Here is a 23,805-nt window from a genome sequence, read left to right on the forward strand (position 1 = left end):
TTAAAGATTCATAGAATTTACATGTTCTGTACAGGTCTGACATGTAATTTATGGCAAGTGACACCTCTATTGCACCAGAGGGAGAATTTTTTCTTCATGTTCATAACAATTAGCAAGTCCTTCAAACACATGTGCTGGTGGGAATGAGCACTAAATCATCCAAACTGTCACCCTTAAGGTGGGATGCATTAGGTAATCTTTTATTCAGGGCTAAAAGACTATATACTGAGGCATTTTTGGTTATGTTCATGATAGGCTTAGGAGAGAAAAATTACAGCTGTGCTAGGAACTTACCATAATTACAGATGGTTGTAAAGATTCACTGTTGCATTACTGAGTTATGAGATTCCTTACTAAAGAAACACCAGCCTGAATACCAGAGCTTTCACCTTCCCACTCCTTGACTGGTGGTCTCTCTCCCATCCTAATGTCCTGATGTCAGTGGTATAAAGGATAGCTGTCTGGCACCATCTTCAAGTCTTTCCTGCACCAGATCCTAAGCCACAATTACATAGGAACCAAAACACAGCTTGCTCAAGGATGGCCCAACATAGTGCCAAAAGCTGTTTGATGGCATCTTGAGAAGGGAACTGACAGGAACAAGGAATCGAATTGATTAACCACTCCAAGCACAGGGCAGTGGTCAAGAGGGAATTGGTACTTCAACAGTGAATCTACTCAAACATCTGCAATTATGGCAAGTTCCTAACACAATTATACTATGTCCTCTGTAATTCACTGTTAACAGTGTTGTCTTTCTGGATGACTCACAGAGCTAAGTATAGTAGGTGGCTGGCCAGAACAAGAACAAGGGGCATCAGACCCTGCATAATGACAGAGGCAAAAACCTGCCTTGAACATGGTCATGGCTACAAAGTTGAAATGCTTGGAAAAGTTGTGGACAGAAGACCAGGTTGCAGCTTTCAGAAAAGCCTCCTAAGAAAAATCTATAGTGGTAATCATAACCCTAGTGGGGTGAGCTCTAAAACTGTCAGACATTTGTTTCTCATGGTAGAGGTAATAAAATGTCAATCCACTTACAGACAGATTGTTAACTGTTTTTTTTTTCCCTTTATCTTTGCAAAGGCAACTAACAGCTGGTCTGACTTTATATTTAGTTCAGGTCTGTGTAGATAAAATCTGAGTTGTCTTTGTACATCAAGGAATGTAAATCCCCTCCCCCTCCCTTGTAAGATGGAGAAGGCATCTATTGCCCGGGTCTTTTTCTTGAGAATCCTGATGAAATACTTCATGAGACCTCTTTTTTCTGCAAAAGCGAAAAGGTCTATTTCTGGCATACCCCACCTGTGGACCAGATCCAAGAATACTACCCTCTTTAGCATCCATATATTAGGGTCCAGTACTAGCATGTTTAATATGTCTGCCAAGCTGTTGTCCTAGCCAGGAAGGCACTGGACCACTGGTGTCAACCGTCTTTTAGGCCACTTCTCAAAACTGCATGGCCAGCTTGCACAAGAGGCAGTACTGGGTTCCATCTTGCTTGCTTATGTACCTCATAATTATGGTGTTGTCTGTTCTAATCAAAAGTGGACACAGCTGCCAAATGCCACTGAATATTCTGCTGGCCATGATTACTGCAATCATTTTTTATACACTTTCTTTTCACTGGTTTGTCTCAAGTCCATTGGATTATCAGGTTCACTGCATGAGCATTCTATACCTGGCATACAGAGCATTGTCAGACCCCACTCTGATGGACCTTCTGCATAGCCACAAAATAAATGGCACCGGAATTACCCATTCTAAAGACTTAAATCTTGCCTGTGATATAAACTGGATCTGCTGGATAGATAGGTATGTATTCCAGAGACTACCCCGTCTATGGAACAGGCTCCCCATCCATGTGAAGCAGAGTTTCTCCCTAATCCAATTCAAGTCCAACTTGCACAATTGGATGGGAAAACAGAAATTCATCCTTGGTTTGGCACCTATGTCTCTGATGCAAACAGGTAACCTGTAAATGGTTCATCTCCCAGGCCCATGTTTACATTTATCAAGGGTATCAGAACTTCTCAAAGATTTGGGATGCATGGCTAGGCTTAAAAAGGCCCTTGTGGTTGTTAGCCTAGTAAACACCTATGAGCCTATTCCAAGCTATACCTTAGGAATCTGTTGTCAGAATTTGTGAACCTGGTAGAAGCCTGAAAGGGATTCTCTTGTTGAAGTGGATATTTAGTATACACCATGCAATTTCCTTTACTATGCAAGGAAGCAAGAGCATACTGGTCTGTTGGGAGTGTAGCTGTTGGCACCATTTATTCTTGAGACACCATGGTAGTTTTCCCTTGTGAACCCCCAGGTACTAAAACTAGCAATATGCTGGATATCATGTATCCCAGCAGTCTGAGGAACTATCTTATTGAAATGCTGAGAAGGGAGGCCACCTTGCTGGAATACTAAAAGAGGAACACAATCTTGCTTGGTGGTAGGAATGCCTTCTGCTTGCCTATGTCCACGATAGCCCCCCTTGCTGAGGTAAGTTGAGGCTTCTGAAAGCTGAGGGATAGCCCTACTCTCTGGAGACAGGCTACAGTAATTTGTAGATTCCTCAATTTCTTATGGGGAAGAGATCTGCATGAAATAATCACAGGTATAATTATGTAAATGTGCAGAACCTTTCTCTTGCAAAAAAAGCAATTATTGGAGCCAGGTATTTTATAAAGACCCTAGGTGTAGAAGACAAGCCAAAGAGCAAGGATGGGAACCATACACCTAAAACCTCAAGAATGTCCTGTCTGTCAAAGCTATGGGGACATGTATGTAGACATCCTTCAGCTTTATAGTCAGCAGTAGGACTCTGGTCAAAATCAAAATAGTAAAAGATTTTGTGGAGTCAGAATTTTTAATTTTGGAACTATCAAGTTACCTGTTCAGCACTGACAAGTCCAGTGGGGATCTTCAAAATCCTTCTTTTCTTGGAAAAAGGAAGAGTTTTGTTTAAAATCCTGTTCCTCTGTCTCTTTTGAATACCAGGTCTATGGCACTCTGTGCCATGGGAAAAATCCATCCGTTGAGCTATCTAGTGCACTTTTTCCTCAGGATAGAGTTCTGTACCTAGGAATCTTGGTGTCTTTAGAAACCATAAGCTAAAGCTTCACTTTATGACTTGCAAGACTCTCCAGTCTTGGGTCATGTTTTCCCCATTGTATGTATGTCTTTCGGTTTAGGGGTCACCACAGCAGAACTCCGGTCTGCTAATGATTAGCAGTTGATTTTTACGGTGCCAAGTTGCCAGCCTGACTCCCAACCTTCAAAGAAGGCACACCCATTCACGCACGCACCTACCTGCATGTCTTTAGACATCATTTGACCATGGGGAGAACATGCAGACTCCACACAAAAGGTGCTCCATCTGAGAATCGAACGGGAGAACCATTTTGCTGTGAGGCGACAATGCTAATCGCAAAAAAGGGCCAGCCTGCCTCCTGTTGTTGTTTTTTTTTTTTTTTTTTTTTAAAGAGGCAGAGGAGGAAAGGGAGGTTCATAGGCTCATAGGAGATTACTATGTTAATGGCTCAAGAGCCCTTACAAGGTTAGCCAGTTTTACCCAGATTTTGCTCAATTTTCTATCCCTAGATGAAAGATAACAAGGGTCAGCAAGCAGGGTTTTGATCATTTTCACAGACTGCCTCTGTCCATGTGGGAAATGGGTGCCAACCCAGAAGTGAATTTGTGATTTTCCATCCATTGGTCCAGATTTCACTTGAACATAGTCAGGGAAGGGCTTTGCTTCACGTGAAAAGGAAGCCTATTCCACAGGAGGGTCAATCTCTGGGACAGATATCTGTCTTTCCAACCTGATCTGTTCATGTCAGAGATCAAGTTTAGATCCTTGGAGTAGGTAACCCTCATGCAGTTAGGTTTGCAAATATGCAACATTTTCATCAGGGTTGGATTAGAGATTGCCCTGTAAGTGAGCCATAGATCACCCTACAGTAATCAGTAGGAAACTGAAAACAGATGGTTCTTTTAATCAGTCTGCATATGACATGTTGGTTATACCCTGCATTGTTTGGTGAGAAACCTCTGAGAATGCTCCAGCTGTTGCAGGTGACTGGTGAGGTGCATGCCAAAGGGAGTATTGTACTTGATTATGATCTGATGAGGACCGAGTACAGTGTTACTATGACATCCTTAGATCTGGATGCCGTGCCCTTACTTATAAGCTGAGCCACATAGAAGAATTTCTTCACTAACATAGACACATGATGGTCAAAGTTCAAATTACTATCTATCTGAATAGACAGATCTCTTGCCACTGGATCTACTCTCAGGGGTGGGTGGGGGGGGGTGCTATGAATGTATCAATGTTGTAATTTGCAAGTGCATTTGATTTCACAAAGGGTATTACTATGCACTTCTTTGCACTTAATTTGACGCCATAGCTCTGACATCAATCATTAGTCTATATCAGTTCTTTCTGTAGAATAGCAACATCATTTGGGGAGTCAATTATTGCCCCCCACTTGCAGCCATCAGCAAACATGGTCACCCAAAGGCCATCTACATTTGCCTTGACATCTGAGAATGATATCCCAAACAGGAGGGGGCCCAGCACTGAGCTCTGTGGAACTCCACTGGTGACTGACCTCTTGCTGGATGTGGATTCTCTCACTCTAATAATATGTGTTCTATCCATGAGCCATTTGGCTATCCATTTGGTGACATACAGGTTTATGCCCGATTTTGTGAGTTTATCTATAATACCTGAGTGAGGTATTGTGTCAAATGCCATGGTCAGGTCAAAATAGGTGGTATGCACTGACTTACCCTCATCCATGGCCTTGGTGACGTTCTCAAAAAAGTTTACCAGACTGAGCAGGCAGGACCTGACACTGATGAAGTTGAACTGGGTTGGGTCTAGAGTTTGGAGATTTCCTATGTCATTGTTAATTAGGCCCATGATTATCCTTTCCATAGCCTTGCATATGAGGCTAGCCAGACTTATGGGTTGGTAGTTTTCCAGGTCCCTTTATGGTGCCCCCTTGTGCAGATGGATGACCGCTGCTGTCTTTCACTCTAATAGGACACAACCTGTCTGGAGACTATGGTTAAATAGAGATCTGAGTGGGTCTGCTGGATCATGTTTCAAGTTATTTAATAGGCACCCTGGGATTCCATCAGGGCCCATTGATGCCTTGTTTTTAGCTTTGGAGAGTGCAGTGATGACCTTTTCTTTTGTGGTAACAGGTAAAGAAATGGTAGGGGGTATTTCATGGGGGGGGGTGAACTTTAAGCTGAAGTTATTGACCAGCAGGTTTGCTATTTCTTCTGGCTGTGTATAGGTAGTGTCATCTACAACCACCTCAGCACATATTCAAGTTTTTCCCCTTAAGATTTCAGACATAATTAAAAAATGCTTTGTGGTTATTATTTACTTGGGAGGCCATTTTAGTTTTGTATTTACCTTTTAAAGACTTGACTAATTCCCTGATGAGGGTTTTTTTGTCAGTTGTGTAACCTCCCTGTTACTTCTAGACAGGAATTTCTTGATTCTATTGTATAGTTTATTTATACCAGGGGTACACCAGGGTGCCTTATTTTTCTGGCTATACCTGGGTTTAGTTCGGTCAGGTACTGCCATTTATATGCAGTTATTTAAGTGGTTGTTCAGGGCATTCAGCCACATAGGCATAGGCCTCCATGCTTTGGGGATGGGGTGGGGGCTTTAAAACCACCTATGCTATCACTCAATAGAAGGTAATTTGCCTTGGAAAAATTATTTAGTGTTTTAGGGTTTGATGGCAGTTTTGCTGTTACATTACCAATTTATGAGCCATTCTTACAATGAGTAAATTACAATGTGGGGGGGGGTGCAATGCCGCCCCATGTTTTTGAGTACTATGCCAAGAATATTTGAGCCCCTAGTGGGATTACAGAGCATTTGCATTAACAAAGTCCAGGAATCTCTGAACCTGCATATTAGTGGTTGTGTACATTTCCCAGTTTATGAAGGGGTAGTTAAAATCACCCATGAGTAGTGTGTCGGGCTGAATCATAAGTTATTCTAGTAACTTCAGGTATGCAGATTGGTTTTCGTGGTTCATGGTTGGGGACCTGTAGCTAGTGATGATATGGTGGGGAATTTTTTTCCTGTGGTCAGCTGGACATGGAGTAGCTTAGGCAAGTCATTCTGCTTGACAAATCTTGAGGTGTGATAATTTTTTATGTCAGTGGAAAAAACACTTCCTTTTGTTTTTTCCTCTTCAGATGGTGGTCTGAATGTGTGACAGGCATTGTAGTCATGCACTGCCAGGGTACTTTCCACAGCCTTGAACCATGTCTGTGTAACTGCACAGATGCCAGCTTTTCCCAGGGTGAGGAGAGCTTCCAGAGAGTGCAGTTTCTTGTTAAGACTCCTAGCAATGTGCTTGTTTGTTTCAGGATTAAGCGGTTGTCAGTATACATGAGACAATTACTACATTGCCTCAGAATCCCCATGTCCACCAGGCTGGCCACAGCGATAGCAAGACAGTGCCCATCCATGGTTTCAGATTTTTAGTATGGTTTTAGCCAGGGAGAAGAGTGGGCAGGTTTGAATGGACTGGGATGATAGCACATGGATGAAGAACAGGTGCTATATTCAGTGTGAACAGCACCTATCCAACAAGCTGATGCCGCTGTGTGTGCAGCTCAAATGTCCCTAGAGCAACACTGGGACTAGGGAAGATTGCAGAGAATTATTCTAAGGGAAATTTTAACTTGAAAGTATTTGCATCTATACAGGGCACTGCTAAGCACCGCAGCATGGACAGTAGCCTAGTGCAAACACCAGGCTTATATAGAATCAGAAAAACATGTTTTACAGCAGCAAGGCCTACAGAGCAGTCAGTTAAACACACAATAAGCTTTCAGCCAGCAGGCCCCAACTCAGATATTTTTGTTATAGCACACGTCTTGCATCTTGCAGAAGAGTCAGTCAGAAAACCTTCTTAATGTAAATATGCTGGTGTTAGAGCTCAAGTGCAGCCACACAATCTCGATAATAGAGTCCCATAAGACTAGCAGAACCAACGTAATTAAGTACTACAGCAACAGTGGAAACGGTTCAGCTTTGAAGCACTGCTAAGGAGTGGGAGATCTACCTTCAAAAAGTCTCTTTTCTTACATCTAGCATCACAGTGGGAATGCTCTTGCTCCCACCCCACATAACTAACTCTACTTAATATCCTTCAATACCATATCCTACTTTACGTAGCTACTATGTTTGTTAGCTAATCTGTATTAATGTTTACATTTATTCTATTACCAGTAGGTTTCTTCTTAATGTATTAACTGTTATGACTGTATTCTATATGTGATTAGTTTTATTTTTATTCTGCCTACATAGTATTAATAACTCTCTGTTATAGATTGTCTGACCTAGATTGTCGCTGTCAAATGTTGAATGTATATTTTGTTTTGGAGCTTTTCTCCCCAGGACTCCATTGAAAACGGGTTCTTTATGGCCCAATGGACTATCCTGGTAAACCAACTGCAATAAATAAATAAATGTAACAAATACAGGATTCTTGTGAAATACAGTACAAATAATCAGAAGTGAAAAATAATACTTATTTTATTCTTTCATTCTTTTAGCAGCAGATGGCTTTAGATGCACCAGATTCTCTGTAACTCTCAGGCAAAGTAGCCAAACCAAGATCAGCTCGGGGGTTAAGGTGGAATTTTAGTGGAGGAAGGTGTTGTGAAGAATCATAGCTGCTCCCTGTGGGTAACCTTGCCCCAAGGCCCCACAAGTTTACCTTTGGAGTTAGCTTGCCAAGAGGGTTTTCTATTTTTTAGTTTTACCTTTGCCCCGTTAGAGAGGAAATGGACAGTTTTTTTTCTTGGGCAATGCCTGATGTATTTAAGTGGATGGGACTGAAAGAAATCATTAAAGGATTGTTTTTTCCCCATCTCTGCAGGGGAGCCCAAAGAGAAGCTCCTTATCCAAAGAGCTATCAAGGAACTCTGTATATACATTCTCTGTAAAAGGCTGACTCCCCAAGCAGGTATGTTTCCTCACTAAAGACCCAGTGAGTGGCAGCTGCCTTATGTGATGCAACTACTGTGCCATAGTCACAATTCCTGGAATGCCTAGCAGCCTGAGAAATAAAGATGCACAGATCCAACAATGTCTTCCTAAAGCCATTGTCCTATATCCCCTCTGTCTTATTTCCTAAATGCTTGTGGAAAGCCTCTTGAAATTTGAGCATAGAACACTGGCAGTTGCAGACTATAATGACTAGGGTAGCTGAAGTGTGTCTTTTCTTACCAAACTGGTAAAGTTTCTTACACTCATTGTAACTTTGGAAATGGATTCCTAGCTTCAGACTACCTGATCCATTGCTAGAATCCAGGGATATCACAACCTTAGGATTCTTGTACAGGTATTTGGGGGACTCATGAAAACTATAAAAGTGGTTTGCCTTCACAGTGGCAGGAGGTTGGGTATCAGCTTGCAAAGGTACTGTATTAAAAGCATCACCTCATTCTAGACCTCAGTAGCTGGAAAAATATCCAGGGGTCTAAGTTCAGGCAGGCCTGGAAACTGTCTGTACCTGATCTGGACCCGAGAGAACTCTTTAAACTCACAAGTGAAAGATTCCTTCATCTTGTGAAGGGTATCTCCAAAGAATCCTCAGGTGATAGAGGTTGAGGAGATGGTGTCATCAGAATCAGAATTCTGGATGGAGGCTGGGGAATCTGATCTACAAAAGACATCTCCTCCACCTCAGAATTAAAGGAATCCGACTCTCTCTTGGGAGAGAATCCCCTTTCCTCCTGGCAAAGGGATCCCTGAAGGAGCATCTTTTTCAAAGGCTATCTGTTTCGATTTCATAAACTCCAAGAAATGCTGAGCCAATCTGGAAATACATGGGGAAACTGGGTCTGAGACTTGGTCAACTGTGGCACATCAACAAATGATCAATTAGGCTTTGGTCTCTTGGGCCTCAGATTTGGAATGTGTTTCTGCTTATAGGCCTCATGCTGGGTGATTGTGACTTTAATGGTATCTCAATCAGGTTTTTCCATAACAATAACATGTGGGATATCACCCTCACAAAATAGCAGCTCTGTGTCAATGGTTGAAGCTTTTACAGTTTCTCTAGGCCCAGCTGACTAGGTGAATTTGGCTCACAATGAAATACCAGAGACTGACAGCATGTCATGCCAGAGACCTCAGTCAACTAGGAGCCAAATATTGGAGCTACAAAAGCACTTCACTAGTGCCACCTACCTGAAATCAAGGGGAGTTAGACATCTAAATCATATTATTAGCCTCCTACACATTCTTCTCTGTTTGGCAATTCTTTCTTTTCTTTTGGGAATCTGAAAAAGGAGAGACCAACAACATATGGTGTCTAGGCCAACCATGTACATTTTGCTGTAAGTATTTTTTCTAAGGGATGCAGCCTAGCATTTTAGCATCTTGGTATTAAAGTAAAAGCACAGGGAACAGCTAGACACATCATGCCCCAGACCAAGGCAAAATAAACAAAAACTGTGAAAATCCTTATGTGGAATCTGATTTCTTTATCTTAGGAAATTACTTACATTATGCACCAACATCCAGCAATTCACTATCACAAAAGATATAAATGAAAAACAACAAAAAGAGAGAGCAAACACGGCCAAGGGCTAATAAAACTGTTTAATGAAGTTGCACTTTCACATCTTAACAGGAGCTTCCTCAGACTTTGTTTCATTTAAAGTCTGAGGAAGCGTCTGTTAAGACGTGAACAAGCTAACTTCATTAAACAGTTTTATTAGCCCTTGGCCATGTTTGCTTTCTCTTTTTGTTGTTTTTTAGATGACTTTTATTTGGAGGAGCTTAATTCACTACTTCTTTGTTTATTTCTGCATCACAAAAGATATAAACTTTCCCCAATGAGGCATTTATTTGAGTCTCTGGCTTCATACCAACCTGACAGACTAACAACACAACATTATAATATGAGGTGTGCATCAAACTGCAGCAAGAAAGAACTCGGTGATGGCTCACTACCCTTTATATTACCAATGACCTGACATTAGACGGGGAGGAAAACTACAGGGCCAGGAGGGGGAAAGTTAAAGCTATATTATTTGTGCCAGTCTCTAGGATTTTTAGGAAGGAATCCCAAGAGATAGTACTGCAACAGTGGACTACAAAGAAAGTACAGTTGCATAAGAACTTATCATAATAGTAGATGTCTGACTGTTGTAGTATTAATACCTGATGGGATATCCTGCCAAGGATAGCTGTACATCCAGTCAGTATACCAAAGCCTGGGTGCCCTCCCCTTGGACTTTATGTATGATGTATCACCTCAACCAGTAGATCAAGAGGTACATAAGGGACATACAGACATAAAGTACCTCAGGATTTTCTTGCCTCAGTTAAGGAATTGCAATAGAAGTAGGAACAACTCTATACATATGTACAAGTCAAAAAAAGAGGTAGAAAAAAGATAACCCACATTGAGCCAAAAAAAGGAAGGAGAAAAGAAAGGGAAATGAGTGAAGGATGCAATACTGCAACAGTGCACAGTCGAACATCTATTGTTTAAGTTCTCACACAACTATACTATGTCCTTCCATGATCACTACTGCAGTGTTATTAACTGATGGGAGATTTCCAAAGGTGTCTAAGAAGATAAGAAGGAGGAAACCTGAACAGGGTTGTGGTGCAAAAGACCTTGCAATACTGATCTAGCAAACCCTGCCCTAGTTTTAGAGAAAATACCAATTTGAAATGCTTTGTAAAGGTGTGAATAGAAGTCCAAGCAGTTGCTTCAAGAATAGATCTGGAATCTGAACCCTTGAAGAAAGCCCCTGAGGAAGCTGCAGCTCTAGTAGAATGCACAATGACTGCAGCTAGAAGCTGTTTACCATGAAAGTATTAATAGAAAGAGAAAGCCTTGGATATCTGCTTAGAAGTTGTTTGGAAACAGGACTACCTAAGGTTTTGTCTTGGATAAAAACAAAAATCTGATCCAACTTTCTGATAGACTTGGTTTTGACAAGACCTGATCTGTCTATGCACATGTAGGACATGTAGGCTCCTCTCCCCTTTAGTCTAAGGTGGAGGAAAAAGGTAGATAAGTCAATGGTCTGATTCAAAGAGACCTCATTAACAACCCTAGTATAAAAGAAGGATTAGTATGGAGACTAACCCTACCACAGTGAAAACTGAGAAAGGAAGGAATAACCATCAAGGCTTGCAACCCATTTAAAAGAAGTCAAAGCTACTTGTCTTCCGGCTAAAAAAATAAGACGCAGAAGCATCAGGTTCAAAAGGAGATAAGTTAAGCTTTTCTTGGACATAGTTCAAGGCCCATGAAGGAGGAGAGATAGCCCTTCATAATGGTCTAATATGTAAGAAACCCATCCAAAACAGTTTGGCGTTAAATTGAGATGAAAATGGTGGATCCAGAGGAAGGCACACATATATGACTGATAGCTGTACTTTAATAAAAGAGAATGTCAGCCCAGTATTGAGCAACTCACACAAATAAGCCAAAATATTAAGAATTTCCAGTTAAGGGTCCTGATTCTTTCTTCTGCACCAAAATGAAAATCTCCAGCAAAACCTTAAGCATGCCCTCAGAAAATTGGTACCTAAAAGGAATTAGAATTCTATGACCCAAACAATCAGATTAAAGTCGGTACTAAGGAGAATTAAAGAACCTTTGTTCTGTGTAAGCAGGTTCATCCTGTGATATAACTTGCAATGATTGTTATAATTAGATGAGAGAGAAGGCAGAACTAATACTGCCTGGACCAAAATGGTCACCAGTAAGATTTTTGGTTTGTTCTTGCTCTTTAGGAGGACATTGGGGATCAAGGAAAATGGAGGGAAAGCATAAATGAACCTCCTTTTCCAAGGAAAGGTCAATGGCATTAATTCTTCATGCCTCAATATTGAGCAAAACAGCCTGAACTGTCTACTGTGTAAAGAGGCAAAAAGATCTATTTGTGGCATACCCTACTAATGGACAATATCCAGAAAGACCTCTTTGTTTAGCATCCATTCATAAGGGTCTGCTCTGATGTGCCCAAAAAGTCTGCTACCGTGATTCTTCCCAAGGGTATGTATAAAGCCTGGAGAAAGATTTTGTGTTGAATGGCTACTTCCCAAGCTATCAAAGTCAACTTTCAGAGGCTGTAAGATGTGATGCCCCTGTTTGTTGATATACTACATAACTGTGGTGTTGTCTGTGAAAATCTGAAGAGGACTCAGGAGTCCAGAGATAATACAGAGACTAAAAAGCTTAAGTTTCAAGACCATTCCCTTGGACCCTGATGTCTCTGGAGTAAGTACTTTATGCCAAATACTGGCAAGGGGAAGGAAATAAAAAGGACACTCCTGGACTGAGTGAAATCTGTTTAATCCACCATAATAGTTCCTTTTTGATGAAAGGCAAAGGATGAATTTGGAAGATAAATAGATGGAAATGCTGAAGCAAGACAGACTTCAGATGGATACATAGTACTAAGGGGCTACTGGCTGGGGAGGAGGATTACACTGACATGCATTTACATCCCCCCTAAAACTGCTATAATGGAGCTTAAGAAAATTCTGGGAGAAATAATCAGCTTTCAGCAAGGAATAGTACTTATAGGTGGAGAATGGAATTTGGTTTGCAACAGTGAAGATATGTCTGGGGGCCTACAAGGGAAAATATAACCAAGGAGGGTAGATTTTAAAAAAAAAAAAATATGAAAATGTTTGGCATGAAATATGTGAATTCAGTACTAGGAGTTCAGAGTGAATTTACATATTACTCACCGAGATACAAAAACTGAGCTAGGCTAGATAGATTTTATATCGCACAGGAACATGTGCACTTAATTGAAGGTCTTGAAATGCACCCAATAACTATTTCAGATCATGCGCCAATAATAACTAAAATAAAAACGCAAGGTAATGAAATAAAAATAAGACACTGGCGCTGATATGGTTAAACAGTAACAAGAATTATTTAGAGGGATTGACAAATGTTAAAGTACTGCAGAATAAGGGGACTGCCTCAGAACAAGAACAGAAGCAACTGCAGAATGCTTAACAGAAAATAAGGGATTACTTCGATAATATAGAATAGAATAGAATGACTGCTATTAAGCAACTGTTTTTGATAATAATTCTATAGCACAAATTCTAGAGCACAAAAACTTTTAACACAACAGCTCAGGCAACAAAAAGTAGAAAGGGCTGTCACCAAGCTTAGGCAGCCAGCAGCTACCCCTCCTTATTCCTTCATTTCCCCTCACAGTCTCCTCGGATGGCCACATAGGCTATCCTCTCTCCCCCTTCTAGTACAGCTCCACGCCTGGTAGCTCCCTTGTTTGCTTACTGCACTACTACTTTGTCCACTAGATGTTATACTTTTCTCATCCCTATTTGGGATATTAGTACTGACTTCTGCCTTACACTTTTATTCTCCCCTCCTTATACTAATCCTTTTCCTCCTTTACCTCTCTGTCTCATCCTCTCCCCCGAGGATACTTTCTCTTGCCTTGATTCCCCCTTCCTTCCCTGATACTTTTTCCACTCTCCTCTGGTCTACTTTGTGTTTTGCTCACACCCTTTCTCCTTGGGCTCCCTACTTGTTTCTCCTGTCTCCTTTGAGCCCAGGTCTGTACTCCTGTTTTACCCTTTTTCACATACTATTGTATTTACTAGGCCCCAATATCTGTATGCTTTATTACCCTTAGATATTACTCCTGTTCCACATCCTACCCACTTAGCCTCTTATCTTCTTCCCTAGCCTATTGTTCTCTTTACTGAACCTATTACTATTCTATCCCTTTTCAGCCAGATCTCTGCACCCCCCTTCCTTTCCGGTCTATACCTGCCTCCCTGCTATCTTCCCTCCCCCTCCCCCTTCTATTAATCTTCCTACTGCAACCTTATTATCCTATCCTTTCTTCAGCCAGGTTTCTTCACTCCCCTCCTTTTCCGGTCTATACCTACCCCCTACTATCTCTGCCTCCTCCTCCCTAGGGACTTCCTGTGGAAGTTTTTAAAGACTGCCCATGTCCCAAAGGCACCATCTTTAAATCTGCCCTCCTCGCTGCTGCTGAGTCTGCTTGGCTGTGTGCGACAGCTCTGAAGTAAGTTTTAAGCTGTATATTGCACTCCAGTTTTCAGGAATTGTATTGTAACATTTCTAGTAGTCGGTGTTTAACTGCTGTTTATGTTAAATATGTTTAGCTTGTGCCATATTGCTGTAGTAACCTGCTATCTACCTATAACACTCCAAGTCAGGTGAAACTGATGATTATATGCTATTCCAGCTTATGTTCAGGTTAACGCGACTGTGTTTAGTATAGCCTTAGTTGAAGGACCGCTCTTTTACTGTCTGGATTTGTGCTATAGCGTGTGTACTTTTTCTAGTGTAGGACTGCTCTTTTACTGTCTGGATTTGTGCTATAGTGTGTGTACTCTTTCTAGTGTAAGCACGAATGTGTTTAGCACTTGGGTGGTACTGAATACATGGGACGGCTCTAGTACTGTTGTGTTCAAGTTGGTGGGAGTTGCGTTGATGCAGCCTCTGATATAAGACTACTCGTCTACCTCTGATACTGATAGAACAGCGTGTTTACTATTACTAATCCAAACGCGAATGCGTTCAGCCTTAAGGTGGCACTAAATTGGTAGGATTGCAATAATATTGTTGGTGGACAGATTAACGCGAATGCATTTAGTATAGTCTTTCTTGTAATGCTACTCCGCTACTGTCTGCATTGATTCTGTAGCACGTGGATCTTTGCTCAGCTATACGCGAATGCGTTTAGCTTTCAAGTAGCGCTACATAAGTGGGACCCCTCTGATACTGATACCGATACTGCTTAAGCTGGTATAGGAACCCTTTACATCTCACGCAAATGCTGGTTTTGTATGCTGTGCTGTTCCAACCTATGAGTACTTACGGGCTGTGCAAACGTGAATAATTTTAGATAGTTTGGCTAGCTTTTAAAGTGACTGCTCTTGAATTTGTTGCTAACTTAGAAGTGAATGCGTTTAGTTATTAGGTTTGCCTTACATTGGGACTGCTCCTATCCTAGTCCTCACACCTATTGCTTTCACATATCATATTTCTGTATACGCAATAGCGTTCCGTGTTATGACTTGCTATTTACACCATCTACACCTCCTAAAGAGACTGGAAAGTGTTTCAATTGAATTGTTTATGTTAACGTGAATGCGTTCACTGCATTACTCTGGTGTGTGTGGTGATTTGCTGTAACACTAGGCTCTATATATTATTAGCTATACAGTTATTTATTTGAAATGTACTTTTCACCATTAATATGTACATCCTAAACAGTTATATCAACTATGTGTAACGTTGCTTTGCTTACCAGTTGCATAACCTGTCTTTTATTGCATTTTGACTCTGAATTGTAACCCTGTATGTTAATATTGTACTCTAACATTATCTTTTTGTCCTCTCTCCCTCCTCTAACAGCTATCCCTCCACGACCCTGTGTCTTTGCCTGGGTTGTATCCCTCTAATTTCACTATTAGGGTGTTCCCCACAGAATACCCTTGGACTCGGTCAGGACATTGTCTTCTACCACCCTCTACCACCAGAAAACAGAGAGTATGTCTACCTAGTCATGCTATATTACGTTTTAACTAAATGTTCCTGCTAAACTTTCAGACTGCCACTAGCTAAGCAGCCAGCAGCTACCCCTCCTTATTCCTTCATTTCCCCTCACAGTCTCCTCGGATGGCCACATAGGCTATCCTCTCTCCCCCTTCTAGTGCAGCTCCACGCCTGGTATCTCCCTTGTTTGCTTACTGCACTACTACTTTGTCCACTAGATGTTATACTTTTCTCATCCCTATTTGGGATATTAGTACTGACTTCTGCCTTACACTTTTATTCTCCCCTCCTTATACTAATCCTTTTCCTCCTTTACCTCTCTGTCTCATCCTCTCCCCGAGGATACTTTCTCTTGCCTTGATTCCCCTTCCTTCCCTGATACTTTTCCACTCTCCTCTGGTCTACTTTGTGTGCCCGCTCCGCTCCCCCCTACCCCATATCCCACCCACCCCAGGGTCCTACATTTATATTTCTACAAGCCACACCTCCTACTACTGCTATCCTATCCAATTCACAGTCTCACAGATTGTGTAACTTCCTTTACTTAGTCACACCTACATACCACTTTAACCAACCCACCACTATCTCACTAAAGTCCTATACCATTACAGCCCCTTCCACTCTACCCCCTACTCCCTCCACACACCCCTCTACAACATATCAGGAAACCCTACTTCACATACAACTATCTTATCATGTCTACAACTATCCTCCACTCACAACTTAAAGTACCTATCACCTTCTTACTATTATTCCTTCTCATTACTACCTACTTCTTATCCTCCTATGAACACTCCTTAACTATTTCTCTCTCACTTCCCTCAAAACATACTAGTACACCTACAACATACCTACCTTCATCCTATTTACCTACCTCATCACAAACCATATATCTACTTCCCAAATACCATAGACTATTTCATTGTAAACTACTAAAAACTAAATCAAAGAAAGTATTTGACACATCTCTAAAACACATATCCAAAACTATGGTCTACTACTCCATCTACTTCAGGATGGTGACATACACCCCAATCCAGGCCCTCAACCTACAACTACTGAAACACACAGTCACCATATAAAAGCTCTCCTTCCTCCATCAACTATAACTACAAACATACTATCCTTGGCCCACCTAAATATACGCAGTATCTGTAATAAAGTTAGTCAAATACACGCCCTACTAGAAGTACACAACTTTGACATTCTATGCTTATCAGAAACCTGGCTAAAACCATCTATTAAAGATATTGAAATTACCCCACCTGGCTATAACATTGTTAGACTTGATCACACCTCCAAGAAAGGAGGTGGAGTAGCTATCCTATATAAATCTAACCTGAAGCTTACTCTTCTTGACCTTGCTCTTACCCAAAACAATAATGTCGAAATAATCTGCTCTAGAGTTCAAATTAATACTACTAAATCAATAAACATCATTTGTGCTTATCTGCCTCCAGGAAGTAATATCCCCACATTAGAACACCTTCTTGAACAACTCTCAAATTACCTCCCTCAAGAAACACTACTCCTTGGAGACTTTAACATTTACTGGAAATCTTGTAACAATGCTAACCCTACTTCCCATTTAAACCTTTTTGGTTTCAAACAACTAATTGATAGTGCCACTAGAATAAATAAAACAAGCAAAAAAGAAACCACCTTAGACTGGGTTCTTACAAACTCCCCCTCACAAAGCTACAAAACTGGCATCCTTCCTGATGACCTTAGCGATCACTCCCTCACATATGTCATTAGAGCTAAAACTCATCAAAACTTATCTACCTCACATAGAACACTATATTCAAAGAAACAATTTAATCCCCAAAGATTTCAAACAGAACTCTCACAATACAATTGGACTCCTCTAAAGCACCTCTCTCTCAACAAAGCCGTAGAATATTTCAACTCAGCATTCCTTACAATCCTAAACCACCATGCCCCAAGTCGTACCATTAGAATAAAGACCAGAACAGCACCCTGGCTTACCTCTAATACTAAACAAAAGATCAGGCTTAAAAATAAATCTTGGAAGAAATGGCTCCTCTAGAAACCCAACAGACTAGCAAACCTTTAGAGAGCTGAGAAACAAAACCAAAAATGCTATTATTTCAGACAAAGAGAACTACTATGTAGAACTTCAGCAATCCACAAAAAAAGAACCAAAAAGGTTCTGGTCTACTATCAATCATCTACTTACCCCAGGTAAAATGGTAACACCTAACCCACAGAATCTAGACCCTGATAATCCCTCTTTAATAGCCAATAACTTCAATAGCTTCTTTACTACTTCCATACAAACACTAGCAAGCCATTTATGCCCTGATGCTTCCCAACTGATCTTAAGTAACACCAACAAAGTCATTCCTTCCCTTCAACTTCAACCCATACCCACCTCCTACATACAATCTCTCTTACAAAAACTTAAACCCACTACCCCTCAGCAGATAAGCTTCCTGCTGAATTCCTTCAGGTAGCAGCAAAGCTATAGCCTACCCTGTTTCGATCCTAATAAACAGATCCATAAAAGAAAGTGATTTTCCAGCAATCTGGAAGATATCACACATCATACCCTTACATAAAGGAGGCAAATACACTGACCTCTCTAACTACCGCCCAATAGCACTATTATCTCCACTAGCTAAAATCATGGAAAAATGTATACACAAACAACTACTTAACCATCTCCTTCAAAATAACCTACTAGCAAACACTCAACATGGATTTAGACCCTCACATAGTACGACCACTGCACTACTTTCCTTTACTAACACAATAAACTGTAACCGTAATAATAACAAACTAACTGCTTCTCTTTTCCTAGACCTGTCAAAAGCCTTGACATGGTCAACCATAAACTTCTCCTACACATACTAAACTCACTTGCCTTGGATTTTTCCTCCTTAACCTGGTTCTCATCCTACCTTGAAAACCGACAACAAGCAGTACTCTGGAAAAATTCTCTATCTGCTCTACTACCTATCTCCTTAGGAGTACCTCAAGGATCAATATTAGGTCCACTCTTATTCTCTATCTTTATTAATGATCTTCAATCATCTATCCATAACACTACCTGCATACAATATGCAGATGATTCTACCATCATCTGTACAGCTCCCACCCAATCTGAACTCCAGTCACTCACACAATCTACCTTTTCAACCGTTGAACAATGGTTCTCAAAAGATGTCTCCTTCTCAACTCCAAGAAAACAAAACTATTACTATTCTCACCTACCCACAAATCTCCTCAACTAAATTTTACTATTACTGCAGCTGACAATTCTCTTATCTCCCCAGACTCTACTACCAAACTGCTTGGTGTTACTATTGATAATAATCTTAACTATGATTGTCATATCAATAACACTATAAAAGCAGTAAATAAAAAGATAGGTTCGCTGTACAGAATAAAACCCTTCCTTACTCCAGAAGCACGGACCACCTTAGCTCAATCACATCTTATCTCCACCCTACTGTATGCTTCCTCTATTTACACCAATCTCTCTAAAGGTAACCTGAAAAACTAACTACATCCTATCATAATATAGCCCGTTTGCCACAGCATCCCAGTACAGAACTCACCACTGTAATAACTTAAAACAATTACAATGGTTAGAACTACCTAACAAGCTTATCTATCAACAACTCTTAATTACACATAACATTCTTTATCAACCAACAAAACACCAGCTCTCAGTAACCTCCTTACTCCCTACAAAAACTTGAAACAGTTGCGAACTGACGAAAAGATACAAGTCACCACAACTAGAATTACAAATTCAGCAGGTAACTGTCTATTTTCAAACTCCATTAGAAAAATATGGAATAACCTCCCCCCACACATTACCTCACTAGACTCCTTTCAACTTTTCAAAAAACAACTTCTATTACATCTTAACAACTTCTGGCTCTGCTCCTGTACCAATCCAGACTAAATGACTTCTTCGCTCTTCAGCCATACCTCCCTACATAAAAATCACTATCTTTCCCTGCTATTTCAAATGACTAAATTACTGTACTGTATGAATATATAGCTTAGGCTATTTGTTTTTTACCTGTTTTTTTTTTCGCTGTATATTCTACTACACTAAAATGTATGCATTGTTGCTTAAATGTTTAACCTTGTTTTAATTGTGGAGCTTTTCTCCCCGGGCCTCCACTGAAAATGGAAATTATCCAGCTGGACTAGCCCGGTCAACAAATGTAAAATAAATAATAAAATAAAATAAATAACAAGGAAGATAAAAGACCCTGTAGAAGTATTAGAAATATTTTGGAAATTTTATGAAAGTTTGTATAAAGCAGAGAAATATGGAAATCAAGAAAAGGTACAAATGGAAATGTTTATGAAAGAATTAAATATGCCCAGGTTAGAGGTAGCTGAGGCTCAATTACTAACAGTTAGGCTAGGAAAGGATGAGATAAAAATGGCCATGTATAACCAATCTATAGGAAAGTCCCCAGGAATACATGGTATTCCTGTGGAAGTTTGGAGGTTAGGAGGGAAAAAACTGATAAACATCTGGAAGGTTTTGTTTAACAGTATTTTAGGAGGAGGAAAAGTACCAGCATCCTGGAAGAAGGTGGTGGTAATGGTAATGCCTAAAGAGGGTAAAGCTCCATCAGATGCAGCTTCATACAGGCCCATTTCAATACTAAACCATGATTATAAAGTGTTTATGTCAATAATGGCTAAAAGAATGGCAAAAGTGATACCAAAATTGATAGATATGGATCAGTGTAGTTTTGCGGAGGGGAGGCAAACATTTGACAATATTAACAGAACATTGATGATCCAGAGTGAAGCAAAATGTAAGAAAATACCACTTTTATTGTTGGGTCTTGATGCAGAGAAAGCATTTGACAGAATAGACTGGGGCATCATGAGTAGGGCAATGGAAGCATCTGCTTTCCCTGATACAGTTATAAGATTGATTAGAAGAATATATGAGGGATCTGGGGTGCAAATTAAGGTGGGTGGGGTCCTCTCCGATAATTTCAGCTTGAGTAGAGGAACCAGGCAGGGTTGTTCCTTTTCCGTTTTGTTGTTTGGATTATATTTAGAACCATTGGCAAAGAAAATAAGGGATTCAGAAATTCAAGGATATAATTAGTATGGTAGTCAGGAAAAGCTGGCTTTGTTTGCAGATGATATTGTTCTATACATGACAAAACCAGAAAGGGACATTAAGGTGTTGTGGAACATTTTAAGAGTTTCAGATCTTCTTGGAATACAAAACTAATGAAGCTAAAACAAAGGCAATAGCAGTAAATTATGTACGCAGGCACAAATTGGTCCAATAATATCCATATTTATGGGGACATGATAAAATGAAGTATTTAGGAGAATGGATTAGAAACGACTCTGTTGCGGCAGCTAAAGATATGTGGAAAGAGACTACACAGAAGATAATACAAAAACTGGGAATCTGGAAGCTTTGTTATATGGATATGGATACTAAGATACAAGCCATTAAAATGCTTTAGTCACTTTAGTCTTATACACAAGTCAGGCATATATTTATCAATCAGAGGAGAAGCTGTGGATAGCAATTAAAAAAAAGAGTTGAAGGATTTTATCTGGGAAGAGAAGAGAGCAAGGGTCAAGTGGGATAAGCTGATTCTTCCAATAGAACAAGACAGACTAGGATTACCCAATTTGAGGGGGCATTTTAGAGCAACACAGCTAGGGCTCTTGTACATAGCACAAGCAGAAAACTATAATTCAAAGTAGAAAGGAATTATGCTGATACAGGGAGGAAGCACAAGAAATAAGGAGAGATTGGGATTTTGAATGTATACTCTTCAGAACAACAAAAAATCATACAGAGTATTATATTCATAAAATAGCAGGGAGTATTCTAAGAACCAAACCAGCACTAGAATGGAGAAAAGAGATTTTGTCAATAGTGATGACTGTGTTCAGGGATACAGATAATAGGCAAGAGGGGGGCTGTAATTTATTGGAGAAAACTGGCAAAGGAACCAAGGTATTGGGAGCAGATAACTAGAAAAGGAAACGTAATATAATGGAAAGAGGCCAAGAATTTATTTGAACTGCAGGTTAGAGACTGCCTTCCCTATCAAGGATTGATATCAGAATACAGGCAAAGAGAAAGAAATAGGGGGTTCCTGAATGAAAGACCGGCACTAGTAGAGTTTTTAATAGAATCTAGAACAAAAGCTTCCATTAAAAAAGGAATAATTAGTAAAGCATATAAAATACTGCATGATAATTATAAGAATCAATCAGAGGAGTTTAGAAAGGATTGGAAAGAGAGATTGGATATGCAATTCACAAAGGGACAATGGGAGGATATATGTATATCTCCAAAATATGCAACAAAGTCTAGAAGATTTTGGATCTTTGCCTGGAAGTGTTTACATAGGTATTTTTATACCTGAAGTAGACTCCAAAGAATTTTTGCTCAGGTGGAGAGCAAGTGTTGGAGGTGTGACAGGCAAGAAAGATGTGGCTAGGAACATATTTTTTTGAGACTGTAATGAGACTTTAGGGATTCCCTGCAGACCACTGTCAGAGATGTTGGGTGAGCAGATTGGATTGACTTGGGAGATTATTTTTTTGAGTTATGATACAGAATCGGAATTACCTAGACACAGTAAAGCCTTGCTGAGTCTAATTATGGTGTTACCAAAAAAGCAATTACTAGAAAATGGAAATCAAAGTCTAGACCAACTTGACTAGAAGTAGTGAATATAATAACAGAGATAAAACAAGTGGAATTGGGATCTTTAGATAAGGGAGGGAGCAAACTACATAGGAGAAATGGGAATTGTGGGAACAATATACGCAGAGAAGGAACAACGTTTAAGAGGCAGGATTTGAATGAGCCATATAATACTTAACTGACAATGACTGGATAGAATATAAGTAATGTATAATGTTTGCAACTACAGTTGTTTCAATGGTGTCTGTGACGCATACTGTTTGCAAATAAAGTTGTCATGTTGTTTGTTTTTCATTTGTATAAATGCAAGATTGCCTATGTCACGTGTGAAAATTTAATAAAGATGTTTGGTGGAAAAAAAAAAGACAAACTTCAGATACTACTGAATCTTACTCATACTCTATTGATAAGACACCCCTAAGAATTGACCCAGTAGTCAGGGATATGGGAATATATGCAGACAGTAACTAGGCCTTTGACCAACATGTGGCCAAGGTAGTAAAAATATCACTCAGTGTCATCCAACTTATAACTAAGGACATAGCATTCAGGTCCAAGGAAGTCATAGTGGCACTTTATTTGGCCCTTATCAGGCTCATCGTTGAGTATAATGCCCCCTTTGGCATGTACCTGACCAGTCATATGCAACAGTTGGAACACCCACGAAGATTCCTTACCAAGAGAATCCAGGGTATAACACATTGTCCTATACAGATTGGGTAAAAACCCTATCTCTATACTTTGTCTCCTACAGGTTACTGAAAAGGATCTGTGGCTGGTATCCAAGGATACAGCTCTGATGGACCTTTTGCACATCCAAAAAGTGAACAGTATCAGAACCACTAGATCCAAGGATTTAAATTTTGCTTGTGATATAAATAAGACATGGTGAGACAGATATGCATCTCAGAGGATACTCATGCTCTAGAACAGGTTCCCTCATCCATGTGAAGCAGAGTCCATATCGAACCCTACTTAAGCATAACCTTGGCCAATAGATGGGAAGTTGGAAATTCACCCCAGGTCTGGCCTTCATTTCTCTTATAGACACAGGCAGACAGTAATGCCCAAACTAATATTAGTACCTCACACACATAAACTCTAGACACTTCCTAACTAACATATCCCTCCTAATAAATGTTCACTATACATAGTGACACAACTGGGTTGGATTGCACAGCTAGACTTATAAAAGCCCTGGTAGTCATTAGCCTAGTATATAACTATGAACCTATAAATCTATATGGAGACTGGTCTGAGGAATTACAGGAATCATTGATGCCGTGTGGCCCAGAGCTCTGAGAATCTCTCTTGCAGAGGTCACATTCAAGGAAAGAGGGTTCTGAAAGTAATCTACCAGGAAAATAACCTTGTCCACTTGATGAAAGCCTGCCATTGACAATGTGTTGATTCAGCATCTTGGAAAATCTGATCCAGGGATGGAATTAAACAAGACTTTTTCAGTTTCAGTGTGAATCCTAGATTGCCTAGAAGAGTCATAAAAAATTGGAAATG

The sequence above is a fragment of the Protopterus annectens genome, chromosome 1.part1 (genome assembly GCF_019279795.1).
Source record: "Protopterus annectens isolate FY-2018-M chromosome 1.part1, PAN1.0, whole genome shotgun sequence".
NCBI classification, from domain to species: domain Eukaryota; kingdom Metazoa; phylum Chordata; order Ceratodontiformes; family Protopteridae; genus Protopterus; species Protopterus annectens.